We start from the raw sequence: 16,203 nt of genomic DNA, 5'->3' as shown, positions 1-16,203 counted from the left end.
GCTGGAAAGAGGGGTGTGTCCACACACTCCCAGGAATAAAATTCTGCATTGACAAAAGCTGGATTCTGCGACCGGCATGAAACATACGCACTGGGTATGTTTGCATAATTTCTCATTGTCGGAATTTTGAATTTAAAAAAATCATTCTGCACAAGTTGCGAGCGTTCGTGAGACACTGAGGCTGCGCCCAATGAGTGTTAAAATTGATTCATTGAGACATTTGTTTGGCTTCTGCAGTTTTAACAAGTATTGCCTGCTGGCTTCCAAGCCAATCTTGGCATTCTTATGGACTAGAAACTTCCTTTAAAAGAACAAACCCACGAACACTCAAGTATTGCTTCCAGTATTTATTTATTTTAAATGCTCCCAGGAATTTCAACATACACTCAGAGCTTCTTTATAGATCAGGCCAGGCTTAGTGCAAGAAGCTTCGTAGTAGATTGTGTGTGTCTGCATGATAGGCTGGGTACCTGTGCAAGTTCCATATACTCCTGTTTTATGGTGCATTGAGAAAACACCTGGAAATCTTTGCAACATGAAGCAAGCTCCTGTTAGCATTTCACAGCTGGGAAGGTGTTCCGTTTACCTTCTGGGACTGGGGAAAGAGACAAGCCACGGGGACACAGCATCTGTGGAGCCACAGCACTGGGGCAGAGGGAGATTGCTCGTTCCCATGCACACAGAGTGCACGGATCCTGCGATGTCCTTCTGCATATACACACTACGGGCTGCCAGGTTTTGACTGTGCACTGACAGAAATGAATGTAACTTCTTTATGTCTGCATGCCTGATGCTCAAAGCACATCCACCCACCCGCAGGCACAGATTTACCTTGTTGGATTTACCTGCAAAAGCAAGTCTGGGTTTCTTGCCTGTGCACATGCTTTTTCATACAGACCGCACCAATGTGAAGAATCTTTTTTTCCGCCTGAGCACCATGTTCTCTTCTGTGGAAATTTCTGAGCGTCACATGCCCGTGGTGGGTGGGGCCAGATTCAAAAGTGGGTGGAGCAATGAATTTACATTTTTCCTTTGTACGTTTCTAGACACTCCCTACTCCCCAATCCAGACAAGCAAGTGTGAAGCCACATTTGACCTCTGGGCCCGAGATTCCCTGCAAAACCATATTCAACACATTGCCTTATGCATTCCATGTTTACATTAGTTAGTCGTCCCATAATGTAAGTGCTCTTAGCTCACATTCATAACTAGTTATCCTTGCCAGATTCATTCCTTCTTTTCCTCTGTGATGAAATGATGTATGTTAGATTGGTCTCAACGAGGGCCAGGGCCTTTTCAGTGCTGGCCCCGACTTGGTGGAACGCTCTGTCACAAGAGACTAGGGCCCTGCGGGACTTAACATCTTTCCGCAGGACCTGCAAGACAGAGCTGTTCCGCTTGGCCTTTGGTTTGGACTCAGTCTGACCCTTCTGTTTCCCTCCCCTTATGGTCTTGATCTATGGGCTACTTTTAAAATGAGACTGCATTTTAAATTGCATTTTAACCTGTATTTTAAATTGCCCCCCCCACACCTATTATGTTTTTACTGTAATTTTACTGGTGTTAGCCGCCCTGAGCCCAGCTCTGGCCTGGGAGGGTGGGGTATAAATAAAATTCATTATTATTATTATTATTATTATTATTATTATTATTATTATCTCCCACCCTTTAAAAATTAGATTGTAAGCTCATGGGGGCAGCAGCCTCCTGGAGTTGTCTTAAACTGAGGTTGCTCTATAAAGTTCCATGTGCATTGATGTTAGAAATAATATGGAACAACTGTGGTTTAATTTGCAGATTCAGCATCCTCTTTTGTAAGGCTTGTTTGACAGTTTGTGTGTAACATCAAAACAGAAGGAAGTTTAATAGACATGTTTGAGGTACTAGTCTTTGTTTCGAGCTTGCATATTAGCTATACACACACACACACATTTGCACAGGAGGTGGTTGTTGTTGACTTCCCTCTGTCTCAAGAGACAATGGAGTGCACCTTCGGGGGTGAAGTCAAACTGCTGCGTTACGAGCACCAAAGTGACCTCTTCAGGGCGCAAGCCTGGGCAGGGTGTATGGAGGTCCTGGGCTGCCCAGATGACAAGATCCTCCTTTCAGCCTTGCTGATGAGGTCCAAAGGAAAGCAGAGCAATACATTTTGCACCAGCTTGGCTGCAGGAGTTGCTGCAAGGAGATGTACAAGACTCCATCCAACCATTTTAGGGACTCCACTGCAGATTTGTTTGGGTTTACTCCTTGGCCTTTTCTTTTCCCGAATGTATCTCACAAAGCAGTGGAGGTTTAGGATCAGAGTTTTCGTTCTCCTAGATGGGCTGCTTACCTTCCCAGGTTGATGAACCCCAGCTGCGGCAGATCTGCCCCTCGCTTTCCTCTACAGTACATGCAGAAACCGCCTCATTGACTGTTGAACCCACTATTGGTCCTGTCTGCTCAATCTGCCAGAGCCTGTCTTTGCATGCAAGGGTAAGTCGCCAACTCACTGAGCCTTTGAGTCCCATCAGCCGACCCTCTGTTAGAATTCCTGCTCCATGATTGCAGTCATGGGATTTTTGTCTATTACATGACGGTATATATTTTGACTCCACAGAGTGGGAAGTGACAGAGACAGGATGTTTGTGTTACTGTGTTCCATGAAGTGGGACTATTGTCCTTGGTTCTTTTTCTCTTTGCTGTCTGATACTAGAGAGAGAGGGAGCCATGTTGCAGTGCTCCGTGTGTGTTTATATGTAAATAAAGTCGATTAGCCAAAATGCTGAGTTGCTGAGGTCTGTCATGCAATGCTGCAAAGACTCTGTGAATCCCTAAGTGTGCCGATGTCTGTTGGCATCGGTCGCTGTGATGTTCGGGCAGAAGAAAGCTTTTGAAGCTCCCAAACGAACAACCAGGAGGGAGAGAACATGGCAGTCGGGCATGTGTCTCTGCCAGGGTCCTACTCAGGTGTAGGACGAGCTCCTGACACCCTCACCTGGTTTAGCTGGACTGTCGAAGCCGTTCCCGGGGTGTTGCTGCTGTCACATGCTGATAGCTTCTAGGAGCCACGGGTGAGAGCTAAATGCAGGATATGGAGAAAAAGTGGATAAACTACCCTGCAAGAAGCACAACACTCCCCCTTGCACTGCCCCTCCCCTCACACCTGGTGTCTCCTTTGAACTCCCGGGACATTTGAACAAATCTTGGTGTGTACATTGGGAACATGACTGCATGCCTCAAATTCACCAGCCCTCCCAGCTTCGTGTCCGTTTTCAAGAGGAGGCAGGAAACTGCAAAAAAGCTACAATGCAATTTTCAACTCAAAGATTCAGAGCTCAGTGTATGCTTGTTTATAAATTTCATTACCCATTTCAAGTTTGGTCATAAACACTTTACGTTTCAAAGGGTGTAGGGAGGAAAATGCAGAACACATTGTCATGCAGATTATGTTGTCAAGACTGTGATATCACGGGGAAGATTGGTGTGCATGTCCAGGACACAATTCTACTTCAAGTAGACTTCAAGTTCAAACCCCAGCTCAACCCTCCCAAGCACAGGTCTTCTTACGTGTACACACTCTCAACAATTACCATATTTTTCATTCTATAAGCCGCACCAGACCACAAGACGCACCTAGTTTTTGGAGGAGGAAAACAAGAAAAAAAATATTCTGAATCTCAGAAGCCAGAACAGCAAGAGGGATCGCTGCGCAGTGAAAGCAGCAATCCCTCTTGCTGTTCTGGCTTCTGGGATAGCTGCGCAGCCTGCATTCGCTCCATAAGATGCACACACATTTCCCCTTACTTTTTAGGAGGCAAAAAGGGAGTCTTATAGAGCAAAAAATACGGTAATTTTCAGCACTGGAAGTTGGGCGCTCCAGATGAGAGTTTTGTGACTGTTCTGATTTGAGCAGGCAGTCTTTGGAATCTCGCTTTCCAAAACGAGGGTTCAGCTCTGTGTGTCGTCCCCCCCCCCCCCCCGTAGTGCACCCATCGCACACATGCTTGGCTGGCGTGCGCCTTTGCAGCCACACACTGCATGCACCACCTGCCACTCATTTCTCAGCGTGCCTAGGCTCACCAGAGAAGTCTCTCGCTCCTGATCGCCTTGTCTCTCTGTGCTTGCTCTGTGCAGAGACAGCCCTTGGGCTATGCTGACTTGAAACATATGGCTTTGCTCTTGCCTGGCCACTCTCTGTGGCCATGTGGTTTCTGGCGTCCAGAGGACAGAGTCTAACATGAAGCAGGGAGAGAGAGGACACTGTGATCAACTCACATCTTCACAAGCTGTTCTTTCGTATGCACTTACATGCCAGTTCTAAAATAAAAGGAACCAAGGACACATGCCTGCTTAGAAGTTGCTTTTTTCTGATGCTCCAAAACCCAGATTATGAGGCTGGCTGTGTTTACTTTGTCTGGAATGTGAAACGTTTTGTGCATGCTCAGAGGACCCGGCGCCTGCCAGCAACCAGTAAGGGATGGCTGCTTTCATAACTGGCTGAGGGAGTTCCCGCTCCTCGGCCCCCATTCCTTGCTTCACAGAAGATTTTGATGGATCAAATGCTGCCTGAAAAATTCTGGTTCCATATAGACACACTGGGTTCCAGTCAAAGTAGACTCAGAGTAGACCCACTGAATTTAATGGGCATGGCGAATGCAGAGCCATTAATTTCAATGGATCAACTTTTGAGTAGGACTCTTTACAAAAAAGCACTTTGAGTCGGACTTAGAGGGATACAACTCTCAGGCTGTATACATAGCATACATTTAAAGCACATGCCTTCCAAGGAATTCTGGGAATTTTAGTTTGTTAAGGGTACTGGGAACTGTAGGTCTCTGAGGGTGAACTACAGTTCCAAAGAAATTTGGGGGAAGACACATGCTTTAGGTTTATGGTCTGTATGCAGCCCCAATTTCTTTCAAGGGACACGTTAACCCATTACTGGCGTCGCACATATTCTGTGCACGTAGCAACTAAGAGTAAAGGTAAAGGGACCCCTGACCATTAGGTCCAGTCACGGACGACTCTGGGGTTGCGGCGCTCATCTTGCTTTACTGGCCGAGGGAGCCGGCGTACAGCTTCCAGGTCATGTGGCCAGCAGGACTAAGCCACTTCTGGCGAACCAGAGCAGCGCACGGAAACGCTGTTTACCTTCCCGCCGGAGCGGTACCTATTTATCTACTTGCACTGCGTGCTTTTGAACTGCTAGGTGGGCAGGAGCAGGGACGAAGCAACGGGAGACTGAGCTGTAAATCCGGAATTCCTCGATTCAAATCCCACTTCTGGCATATGCTAAATAGCTGGGTTTAGGCAAGCACTCTCCCAAAGTCTCACACTCCCATCAACAATATCAGGATGATAATCCTACCAGGGTACTTCCAGACTGCCACTACTTTGGGGGGTGCAATTCAGTCACATATTGGCAGATTCAGGTCGCACAATTAAAGTTGATCCTCGCTTCCTCCCCAAAACTAGATTTCATTGTGATAAGGAAAATGCCCTGGAAACTGTAGGATTATGCTTGACGCCAGGTCACCTGACTTCCCCGTTGACAAACCAGAATAAATGCTCAATAAATTGTGAACACTGTCTAACCTCCCTCCAAACAAAGCAAGATGAATGCTCAGTCGGGTCATCCAGAAAGGTGCAGGCAATATTGTGTTATGGTTGACTGAGGTAATGGAGTCTTTTTTTTCTCGTGGTTGCAAAGCTTATTTACGGATGTATACCCATGCTAAAACTCAGCGGTGGAGGAAACCACTCGGGTGCCTGGGATGGTGCACCCAGGGGCGGGGCAGCCGCCCAAAGGGGTGGGGCAAGGGCGGAGCCTCCGGAGTCTGCCTAGGAACTCAGCTGCCCTACAGCTGGGAGGGAAGCAGTGGGCGGACCATTTGGGCCAGGGGTCAGCAAATCTTTTCAGCAGGGGGCCGGTCCACTGTCCCTCAGACCTTGTGGGGGGGGCGGACCATATATATTTTTTAAAAAATATGAACAAATTCCTATGCTCCACAAATAACACAGAGATGCATTTTAAATAAAAGAACACATTCTGTTGTTGTTTAGTCGTTTGGTTGTGTCCAACTCTTCGTGACCCATGGACCAGAGCACGCCAGGCACTCCTGTCTTCCACTGCCTCCCGCAGTTTGGTCAAACTCATGCTGGTAGCTTCCAGAACACTGTCCAACCATCTCATCCTCTGTCGCCCCCTTCTCCTTGTGCCCTCCATCTTTCCGAACATCAGGGTCTTTTCCAGGGAGTCTTCTCTTCTCATGAGGTGGCCAAAGTACTGGAGCCTCAGCTTCACGATCTGTCCTTCCAGTGAGCACTCAGAGCTGATTTCCTTCAGAATGGAGAGGTTTGATCTCCTTGCAGTCCATGGGACTCTCAGGAGTCTCCTCCAGCACCATAATTCAAAAGCATCAATTCTTCGGCGATCAGCACATATTCTACTCATGTAAAAACACCAGGCAGGCCCCACGAATAACCCAGAGATGCATTTTAAATAGATGGACACATTCTACTCATGTAAAAACGCACTGATTTCTGGACCGTCTGCAGGCCAGATTTAGAAGGCGATTGGGCCGGATCCAGCCCCCGGGCCTTAGTTTGCCTACCCATGGTTTGGGTACTGTGGAACCTGCACGTGCCCAAGCCACCATGGCTCTCCCAGAAGAGACGCATGGCTTGGGCGTGCTGCAGGCCCCGTGGTGAGTGCTGCCCGGCATTTTGTCACCCCCCTCAGTGGTGACACCTGGGGCGGTCCACCCACCCACCCTTCCTCTGCCTTTGCTAATACTTTCGTCCAAGTTTACATAGCAAAGCAGATGCTTAACAGACCTGACTAGTCTATTTGTTTAACAAAGAAACTGGTTTTGCCATTTTGGAAGCCCTCTTTCTCTGCAGAATCTCATCTTGAAATTATAAAACACAGAATTTGGGGTAATGGAGTCCTTTGACTCATGATAAACGGATTATAATTGACTCAACCGGCTTACCTGCATTTTGAATATACATATTGGGTATACATCCGCCCGTGCGCAACTATTCCAAGCAGGAAATTGCATGGAGCCATTATGTCAGGAAGACGAGAGGGCAGCTCTTTGGCTACAGGCACCTGCCTGTCACTGTCCCTCGCTGTCACGCCGCTGCCCTGCGGCACATGTCAGCACATCGCAGGCTAATCCTGGCCGACAAACAGGCCTGGCGGGCAAGGTTACCACAGGAAAGAGCAATTACTCTGAGCACGCATGGGAACTCTGGGAGGAGCGAAGGGGCAGTGGGGGTGATGGCAAAGCGGAGCTCAACTGGACATCTTCAGATGGCTGCAGGCCGCAAAAGCCATTTCAAGCATGGGGTTGTCCCTCCGATGCTTTAGATCGGGAGGGGAAACTGCAGCCTTCCATACATTGCCAGGCACCTGAAATAGACTCAGAGGTGAGTGTGGATTTCATGCTCTTTATTTATTTACTCATAGTAGTGAGGAGTGGAAGTTTCCCCAAACTGTCTGCTTTATATATATTATTTACACAATGGGCCCCACGTGATTGGCTAATTCCGGGATTCTCCTGTAGGCCAATCAGGTTGCAGATTCACTTCCACCTGGAGTTGGATTGGGTGGCTCCTGCGGACCAATCAGACTGCTGCATTCTGGATCCTATTGTTCTAGGACCAATCGACTGCTGCATTCTGAATCCTATTGTTCTAGGACCAATCAGACGGCTGCATTCTGTATCCTATTGTTCTAGGACCAATCAGACTGCTGCAATTTGGATCCTATTCAGCTCAGTACATAACAGCACCGACTCCACCATCGTCAACCATGCTGGTTGGGGATGATGGGAGCTGGAGTCCAAAAACCATCCAGAGCGCCACCCACTCCTTATTAAAATGCCTTCCAGAAAATCCAGGCTTTCATCCTCTTCCATTCTTCCCTAGTAGATCAGGGCTGGGGGACCTGAGTCTCTGCAGCTGTCGTTCTTCTCCAGCTCCCATCAACAGCCCCCAGGTAGGATAGCTGATGGTCAATTCCCTGCAACTGGATTCCTCAATCTCCCATTTTTGTCCCTCTCCTCTCACTGCAGAGCATTCCCTATCAGAAGAAGGGTGAGTTACACCGACAAGACGCAGAATACACACCCTCCACCGTCCTGAGAAAACCCCTTAATCCTGATGTTATTCTATGTTAGTACAAATACCTGCTCGAAATGGTAAAGAAAAAGAAGGTACCCTTTATCATATGTGGCGGACTTGTAATAAAAGCAGTCTGGGAGATTATATATAATGAAAAGGGGAAAAAAATGTTTACAATAACCTTTGTTAAAAAAAAAACACCCAGAAGCTTTCTTATTAGGAATTATAGGTACCGACATCCCAAAGGAGCAGAAAAGATTTTTTATGTTTGGGACAACAGCCAATCAGAATCCGTGTTACTAGCCCAGAGATGGAAAGAAGACAAAGCCCCAACCAGAGAGGAATGGCAAACCAAGCCGAAATGGCAAAGCTGACTGGAAAAACTCAGGAACCAAGAGGACAAAAACGTTAAAAAAAGAATGGGAAAAAATTGTAAGTTATCTAGGAGACCACTCTAAGCAGATGGAAACATTAGCAGGATTTTAATTTGACTTGTTATGTAACAAATACCATGGATAATATTTGTTGTTGTTGTTGTTGTTGTTTAGTCGTTTAGTCATGTCTGACTCTTCGTGACCCCATGGACCAGAGCACGCCAGGCACTTCTGTCTTCCACTGCCTCCCGCAGTTTGGTCAAACTCATGCTGGTAGCTTTGAGAACACTGTCCAACCATCTCGTCCTCTGTCGTCCCCTTCTCCTTGTGCCCTCAATCTTTCCGAACATCAGGGTCTTTTCCAGGGAGTCTTCTCTTCTCATGAGGTGGCCAAAGTATTGGAGCCTCAGCTTCACAATCTGTCCTTCCAGTGAGCACTCAGGGCTGATTTCCTTGAGAATGGAGAGGTTTGATCCTCTTGCAGTCCATGGGACTCTCAAGAGTCTCCTCCAGCACCATAATTCAAAAGCATCAATTCTTCGGCGATCAGCCTTCTTTATGGTCCAGCTTTCACTTCCATACATCACTACTGGGAAAACCATAGCTTTTACTATACGGACCTTTGTTGGCAAGGTGATGTCTCTACTTTTTAAGATGCTGTCTAGGTTTCTCATTGCTTTTCTCCCAAGAAGCAGGCATCTTTTAATTTCATGGCTGCTGTCACCATCTGCAGTGATCATTAGCCCAAGAAAGTAAAATCTCTCACTGCCTCCATTTCTTCCCCTTCTATTTGCCAGGAGGTGATGGGACCAGTGGCCATGGATAATATGGATTGATATGAATCAATAATATGCAGTTGTAAATGTTGAGAATAGGACCCCATGGAAGTCGCGAGATTCAGAGTAATCTCAATATATGGATATGTATTTGGATTGTGAAAATTTTATATTTGTAAAATCAAATTAAAATGATTAAAAAAATAAGAATCCTGATGTTATTTTGTTTTTATCCTTGGCAGATTTACAACAAGAAAAACACACACCAATAAATAACTTTTTGAAAGGGTCAAGATTAGACACGGATGCACAAAGCATTTTTTTAAAAAAATTAAACTCTTTATGTTCTGTTCCACTCCCCCTTTCTTCCTGCCCAGGGCGACCCTGCTCTCTGCCTGCACCTCAGAGACAGGGCATCACACGGGGCTGGGCCTCAGCAATGGCAGCCTCTCCTGCTCCTCTCCTGCTCTCCAGCAGCCACTACGAGCTGCCCAGGCGAGGAGGCCGGCAGCAGCAACCACAGAGAGGCAACAGGACGTTCCCTCGCCGCCACCACTGGGGACAAGTACCAGCTCATCCTCTTCCCTGAGCTCTGCTGCAGCAGCACTGGCAGGGGAAATAGGGACATTCTGGGATCAAATCAGAAGCCGGGATGGTTTTCGTAATTCTGGGACTATCCCTGGAAAATCAGGACACTTGGAGGTTATGGATCAAACACCTACCCTGGGGAAATCGTCCTGACTCTTTTCTCTGCCTTCCACCTATTCTCTCCCTCTTCCTTCTCCCAGACCTACAACTTGCAATCCCTTCTGAGGAAATTCCTTTGGTTGCTTTCCTTCCACACTCAGAGAACTTGGGAGTCCCAATTCTCTTATCCCCCCCTCCCCTTCCCCTTGATGTATAGCGACTCATTGATCTTCTTCCTGCTGAGAACATGAAATTCTGCGTTTCCAGCTTTCTCTCCCAGCAGCATGCAATAACTCATTTGAGCCTCTCGGAGAAGCTGGAATTCCCAGCTGCCCCAGCCTCCACCACTTGTAGCCACTGAACCCATGCTTAGGAGAGCACTACGGAGGAAAGGGGCTAGGGCAGCAACATGAACCATTATTTCCATGGCAACTGTATCCATGGCAATGGGCCAACCAGTCAATCACTTCCCTTCCACATCTGGCTGATGGTGTGGTGGGAGACCAGAAGGAAAGGTTGCTAGCTTAACCTCATCTGTAATAGGGGTGGTGACGAAGGAGAAGGAAGTACTTGCACACCGGACAACAAGAACAGCTTAGAGAGGGGGTCATAGCTCAGTGCTGTGTGTTTTATGCCACACTCCAGTGGTAGCTATTTTGCAATTGAGGCCCATGGCACTTGGTGAGAATTATAGATGTGCCCATTGTCGCCCAAAGCCTGGCGACCTCTGCACTAGATCTAACCCTTTGCCAGTTGCAGAGCACCTTTGATAGGTGGGCAGGACCACCCACCTGTCAATCACCCAACATCATTCTGACGTCGGGTGCCTCGCCAATGGCCTAAGGGGCAACAATACAAATGGTTTGGAAAGGGACCTCAGAGGTGATGTCTCTGGGCTATCACCAAGAGATATTGGCAATTGGTGCTAAGAGTCTGAAGTCTGTGAGCAGTTTGTACCAAAACCACCAGCAAAGGGACTTCAAGGGCAAAGTCTTTCGGTGTCGATCAGCTGGTGGGCATTGAGAGACATTGCTTTGAATCCGCCTTACAAGCCATTCCACTGCAAACCATTTGGAAACCAATGGTGAGCAGGGGTGTGAACTTGAGTAAAATAGGGGATGGGGGGCAGGTAAGCCCTGCCCCACATAATTGATCCCATGATGCAGTGCACACACACCATTTGAATGGCAATGCCCAGAGCTTTTTTTCTGGAATAAAGGTGGGGGAACTCACTGTTAGGTACTGAAGTTCTCACCCTGGGCCAGCAGGGGGACACTGTAGATAGTTTTCACTCAGGTCCACATATGCAAATAAGGGATTGAAAGTGACGTTCAGTGATTGGATAGTTACAGAAAATGGTTACTGTTGCGTTCTAGTGGAGCTCTATATAAGCAGGCTGGCTGAACCCTTCAGTTCAGTTCTGTTCTGGCCTGTGAATAAACAAGAGCTGTTTGAAGAATCGCTGTGTCGTCTGATATGTTCATCCACAACTTAACACTCACCACAAAGTTTGTTTGTTTGCTTGTTTGTTTGTTGCGAGCCCGGTCGCAGTGCCATTCCCAGCCCCTGAGCAGTGGCTAAATGTAAGATGTGATTAATAAACTCAAGCACACAATGATCTGAATTAGAAATGGCTGCAACTTTATTGATTCCAGATGCAGGTGGATTTGGGGCTCAGGCATTGGGTGTATATGTGTTCCAGCTCCCACAGACAAATATATATATATATATATATATATATATATATATATATATATAACTTTAAAATGGTACGTATCCCCAAGTTCCTGCTTTAAAAAACACAACAACCTGGAAATGCCCATCAACTTGGGGGAGTCCAGCTCCCTAGATTATTTTTATGGGGGGGCTGAAGGTACCTTGGCCCCTAAGAGCTTGCTCCTATGGTGAAGGCAGCCCCACCTTTACTTGACATCACACCTGATTTAACCAGTAGTTCCTCTGCCTGTCTGGCTTGGCAAATATCATCAGGTTTCACTACACCACAGCAAGGCTTACTTTGCAAAGCAGACAGTTGTGTCCAGATAAATGTGGGCTGAGTTGCGGCACAGAGAGAAAGAGATGCACCATTTATTCTTTGCTGCGTGTGGCATCTCTGCACACCTCCACAAAAAGAGGCCACACTTGCGCTGTGCTTATTTTGATCTGCAAGTTGGCTCGAAAACGTCGGTGGCAAAGAGAACAAAGTTGGCAGCGGGGAAAGAATTTGGTTCCAGGAAATGATACTTTATCAATAGGAAAGCTGTTGCTTGCGCCAGGATGAAAGAAGCAGCTCCCAAGAGTTGGGAGGCTCTGATCCATCCAAGGGGAAGCAGGCAGTCCTTCAGCTCAGCAGTCCGTGAAGGGAAAAGGTCTTGCTCTGTCTGCAACAGCATTGCATCTCCCTTCTCTGATTCTATTTGTAGTTTATGTCAAGAGCAGTGAATGCTGGTTTTTCTAAAGACTCTCTGCAGAACTTGGGCTACAACCAAGATCTCTGGCTGACAACCACGGATCGGGAAGATTTCCCTTCCCTTTTCTGTCTCATTGTACCAGAACCCCACGAAAGTCGGTTACAGAATGCACAATTAGCACGAGGAATGCGTACCACCGCAGGGTGCGGTGGAAGGTAGCCATTAGCTTTTGAAAAAGGGGGCCTGATCAACAGCTGTTAGACATGATCGCTAATGGAACATCCATGTAGGAACACGGGGCCGGCTCTGTCATTAGGCAGAGGGAGGCAACCGCCTCGGGCAGCAGAGGATGTTGGGGAGGGAGTCAGGGCATGGAAGGACAGAGCACAGGGCCCTGCAAGCTGCCATGCTGCGTTTTGGTGCTGTAGTTGTTCCATTGCAAGTTTTGAAGGAAGGTTTGACTACCGGTCCAGTCAGTTTCTGTATGCAGAGGCTTCAGGCAGCCGTGTGTCTTGGGGGTAGCCCAGACCTTACATGCTGAGGGGTGGGGAGCCACAATTGCCAAATGCAGTCCTCTTGTGCTTTGTTTTTGGGTCTCTTTCCAGGCCACACACCCCTCCCCAGCCAAAATCTCCCTCTCCAGACCTTAGTCTGCTGGCCTTCCTCTGCCTGGCTGCAGGTTCCTTTGATAATTCCTCTTGCTTGCCTGAATGGAGGGCTTAATAGAGAGGGCTGGGTTGCATAGTAACTAGGGTTGCCATATTTCGAAAAGTGAAAACCCAGACACAAGATTTAGAGAAGCCGTCCCGGTTTCCGATTTGATCGCAGAATGTCCCACTTTTCCTTAGGATGTCCCCGATTTCACTGGAGAAATGCTGGAGGGTATGGAGTTGTCCAACCCCCAAGCTGTCTGAAGTCAATTCTGTATAGGGAAGTTTTTAATGCCTTTAATCTGTTAAGTGGTGAGGCTAGGCCGAAGCCAGCTAGCATTTCAGTGGGCAGTAAAAATACTCTTATTCTGTGTGGTTCTTAATGGCTTTTAATATAGGAGTGAAGGTTTTAGCTCTGCTCCATTTGATTTTAAGGTTTTTCCTTTTCATTCTCGTTAATTAATGGGTGCGGGGGTTTGGGGTTTTGTTTTGTTTTTTGCTTGGTTCTTTTATGTAAATTGCTCTTATGGGGCTCTTGAGTGATATAAATGCTTTCTGAAAGTAAATTAGTAAATAATCTTAAGACTCCAAGGAGAAATCCTAGGAATGGAAGGGGGAACACACTGAGCATGCTCAGTGGATGTGGGATGCTGGCCGGCTGTTGGGGCAGGCAGGGGAAGCAGAAAACTAGGTGGGAGGGAGGGAGAATGGAATTCTGTGGGATAAATCAGCCTTATAAACCAGCATGCTGAACTCTGGTTAATACATGAAGGGGTTAAGACCATAGAGTAAGCTGTTCTGCCAGGCCTACCTAAGTCGCACTTCCTTCCTTGGCAGGAAGGGCTACCAATCTCACTTCTACTATGTGAACCCTACCAGTAAGAGGTCTAAGCTCGATGCTCCAAATCTAGACCACATGGCTTAAGCAAGCCACCTTTGTTTTTCTGTACCAATAATTCAGAAACATTTATCACTCTGGAACTGACATAAGTTTTTCTGCCTATCTTGCTACTGTATGGAAAAGAACATGAATCTGGCCTTTGAAGCGTTTGTAATTCTAATGGATTCTTTAATGTTTGTTGTATTTGATATAAGTTGTTTAAAGTTATTGTGAGTTTTTTATATTGGATCAGGTGGTTATTATTAACGTTTGATGTTTTATTATGTTTTTATATGTGTTGGAAGCCGCCCAGAGTGGCTGGGGCAACCCAACCAGATGGGCGGGATATAAATTAAAATTATTTATTTATTTGTAAGTAAGCCATTTTTAACTTACCAAATGTGCGGTCTCTTTCTTTGCTAAGGAAGGTGGGGAATTTTGGAAGCAACTTAGTAGGGAATATTTTAAAGGTCTAAGCCTATATGTCCACTCACATTTACTTTGCTGCATGGCTTGTGATTTTAAATCTCTGCTGGGACTCTCTCACCAAAGAGTACCGTACTTGCCCCTAACCTGGATCTAGGCTTCCAGGAAATTCTCTTTTTTATTTTTCTACCTCGTGCTTTATTCTTTTAACCAAACAAAAGTATGAAAACCAACACTTTCTGCCCTACCAGCCCCAAGGGGAATCAGCCATCCCTGGTCCTCCATGCTGGCGGACAAAGTCATCTGATTAGCCATAGGAAGTTGCCTTAGACCAAGTCAGACTTATTAGTTCCTCTGTCTCAACATTGCTCACATTCACTCCATACATTTAAAATACTATGATACTAATCTGAACAGTCACGGTTTCCCCCAAAGAACTGTGAGAGATGCAGTTTCTTAAGGGTGCTGATAGTTATTAGGAGACTCCCATTCCCTTCATAGAGTTCCAGTTGACATAATGGTTTAACGATTCCTCACAGGGAACTCTGGGAATTGTAGTCTTGTGAGTGGAATATGCTTTATTTGGATTCCTTCCTCTAAGGAACTGAAGGCACCAATGTGGTCCTCCTCCATTTCATTTTATCCTTAGAGATTGTGCCTGGTTTAAAATCAACCAGCAAGCTTTGTGGCTGAACAGGGATTTGAACCCAACTCCTCCTGGCCTTAGGCCAGTACTCTGAGAACCATACCACATGCCTTAGAATCCAAAAATAAAAGAATGACAATGGAAAGCCATATAAGGTGAAACGATAATCCTACACACCCCCACCCCCTCACACACAATAGGAAAAGAACAGGCAGCAGCAAAGTGGGCAGGCGACAGATGACAGAAGGATCATGTCAGCGCTCGCCAAAAGCCTGAGAGAATAAAAAGGCTTTAACTTGAGCATTTAATGTATTTTTCTTTGATATGTTTGAGTCTCCCTTTCCTCCAAGGAGCTCACAATTTCCCCCCCTTTTATATCCTCACAACAACCCTGTGAATTAGGTTTGTTGGACAGATTAGAGGGACTAGGCGCAGGTCACCCAGGGTGGAGAGGCCCAACCTGTCTACCAGGAAGACCTAGCATTGGCAACCAACTGTGCCGTTGTCCCGTCTTGCTTACCATGTCTTGAGAGCAGAGCTTTGCTGCCAAAGAATGAACCGCGCTGAGCTGAGTCAAGCTTGCAATTGACCGTGGGGTACTGATGTTTCATTCAGGGTGGGTGAATCTGTCAGTGTTGGTTTCCCTCCATTTTCCATCTTCTCCCCAATCTTAAATTCAGTTCTCCATAGTTCCACATCAGTTAGCAATTAGAAAATTAACATTCATTAGCTTTTCAGTGAGGATTCCTTCCAATAAACACATACATGTGTCTGTGCAATTTCCCCTAATTTATATTTATGTTATCAAGCAATTTCTCCTTATATAATGTGTTTTCATATATGCATATATGAAACACGTTATACATTTACTAATCATAGAATATGCACATACATGTGTCTATGCAATTTCCCCTAATTTATATTTATGTTATCAAACAATTTCTCCTTATATTATGTATTTTCAAATATGAAACACGTTATATATTTATTAATCATAGAACTGTAGAGTTGGAAGGGAACATGAGGGTCATCTAGTCCAACCCCCTGCAAAGTGTTCAGGGTAGTATGCCAGAGTATGCATGTTTAAGCCCACTGTCCCTGGTACACTGGGCTTCAGCTTGTAGGTCAAGACCCATTAGTGGGGTCATGGCCTGATCCAAGGTGGGTTGCAACAGGAGCAAATATATGGTAAAAGATTAAGACATGCGACCCTAAGTGCATGTTTGGGTTTAAAGTGGGTC

The sequence above is a fragment of the Podarcis pityusensis genome (genome assembly GCF_964106645.2).
Source record: "Podarcis pityusensis genome assembly, chromosome: 13".
Lineage (NCBI taxonomy): Eukaryota > Metazoa > Chordata > Lepidosauria > Squamata > Lacertidae > Podarcis > Podarcis pityusensis.
The sequence above is the reverse complement of the archived record's forward strand: the minus strand, read 5'-3'. Positions refer to the sequence as shown.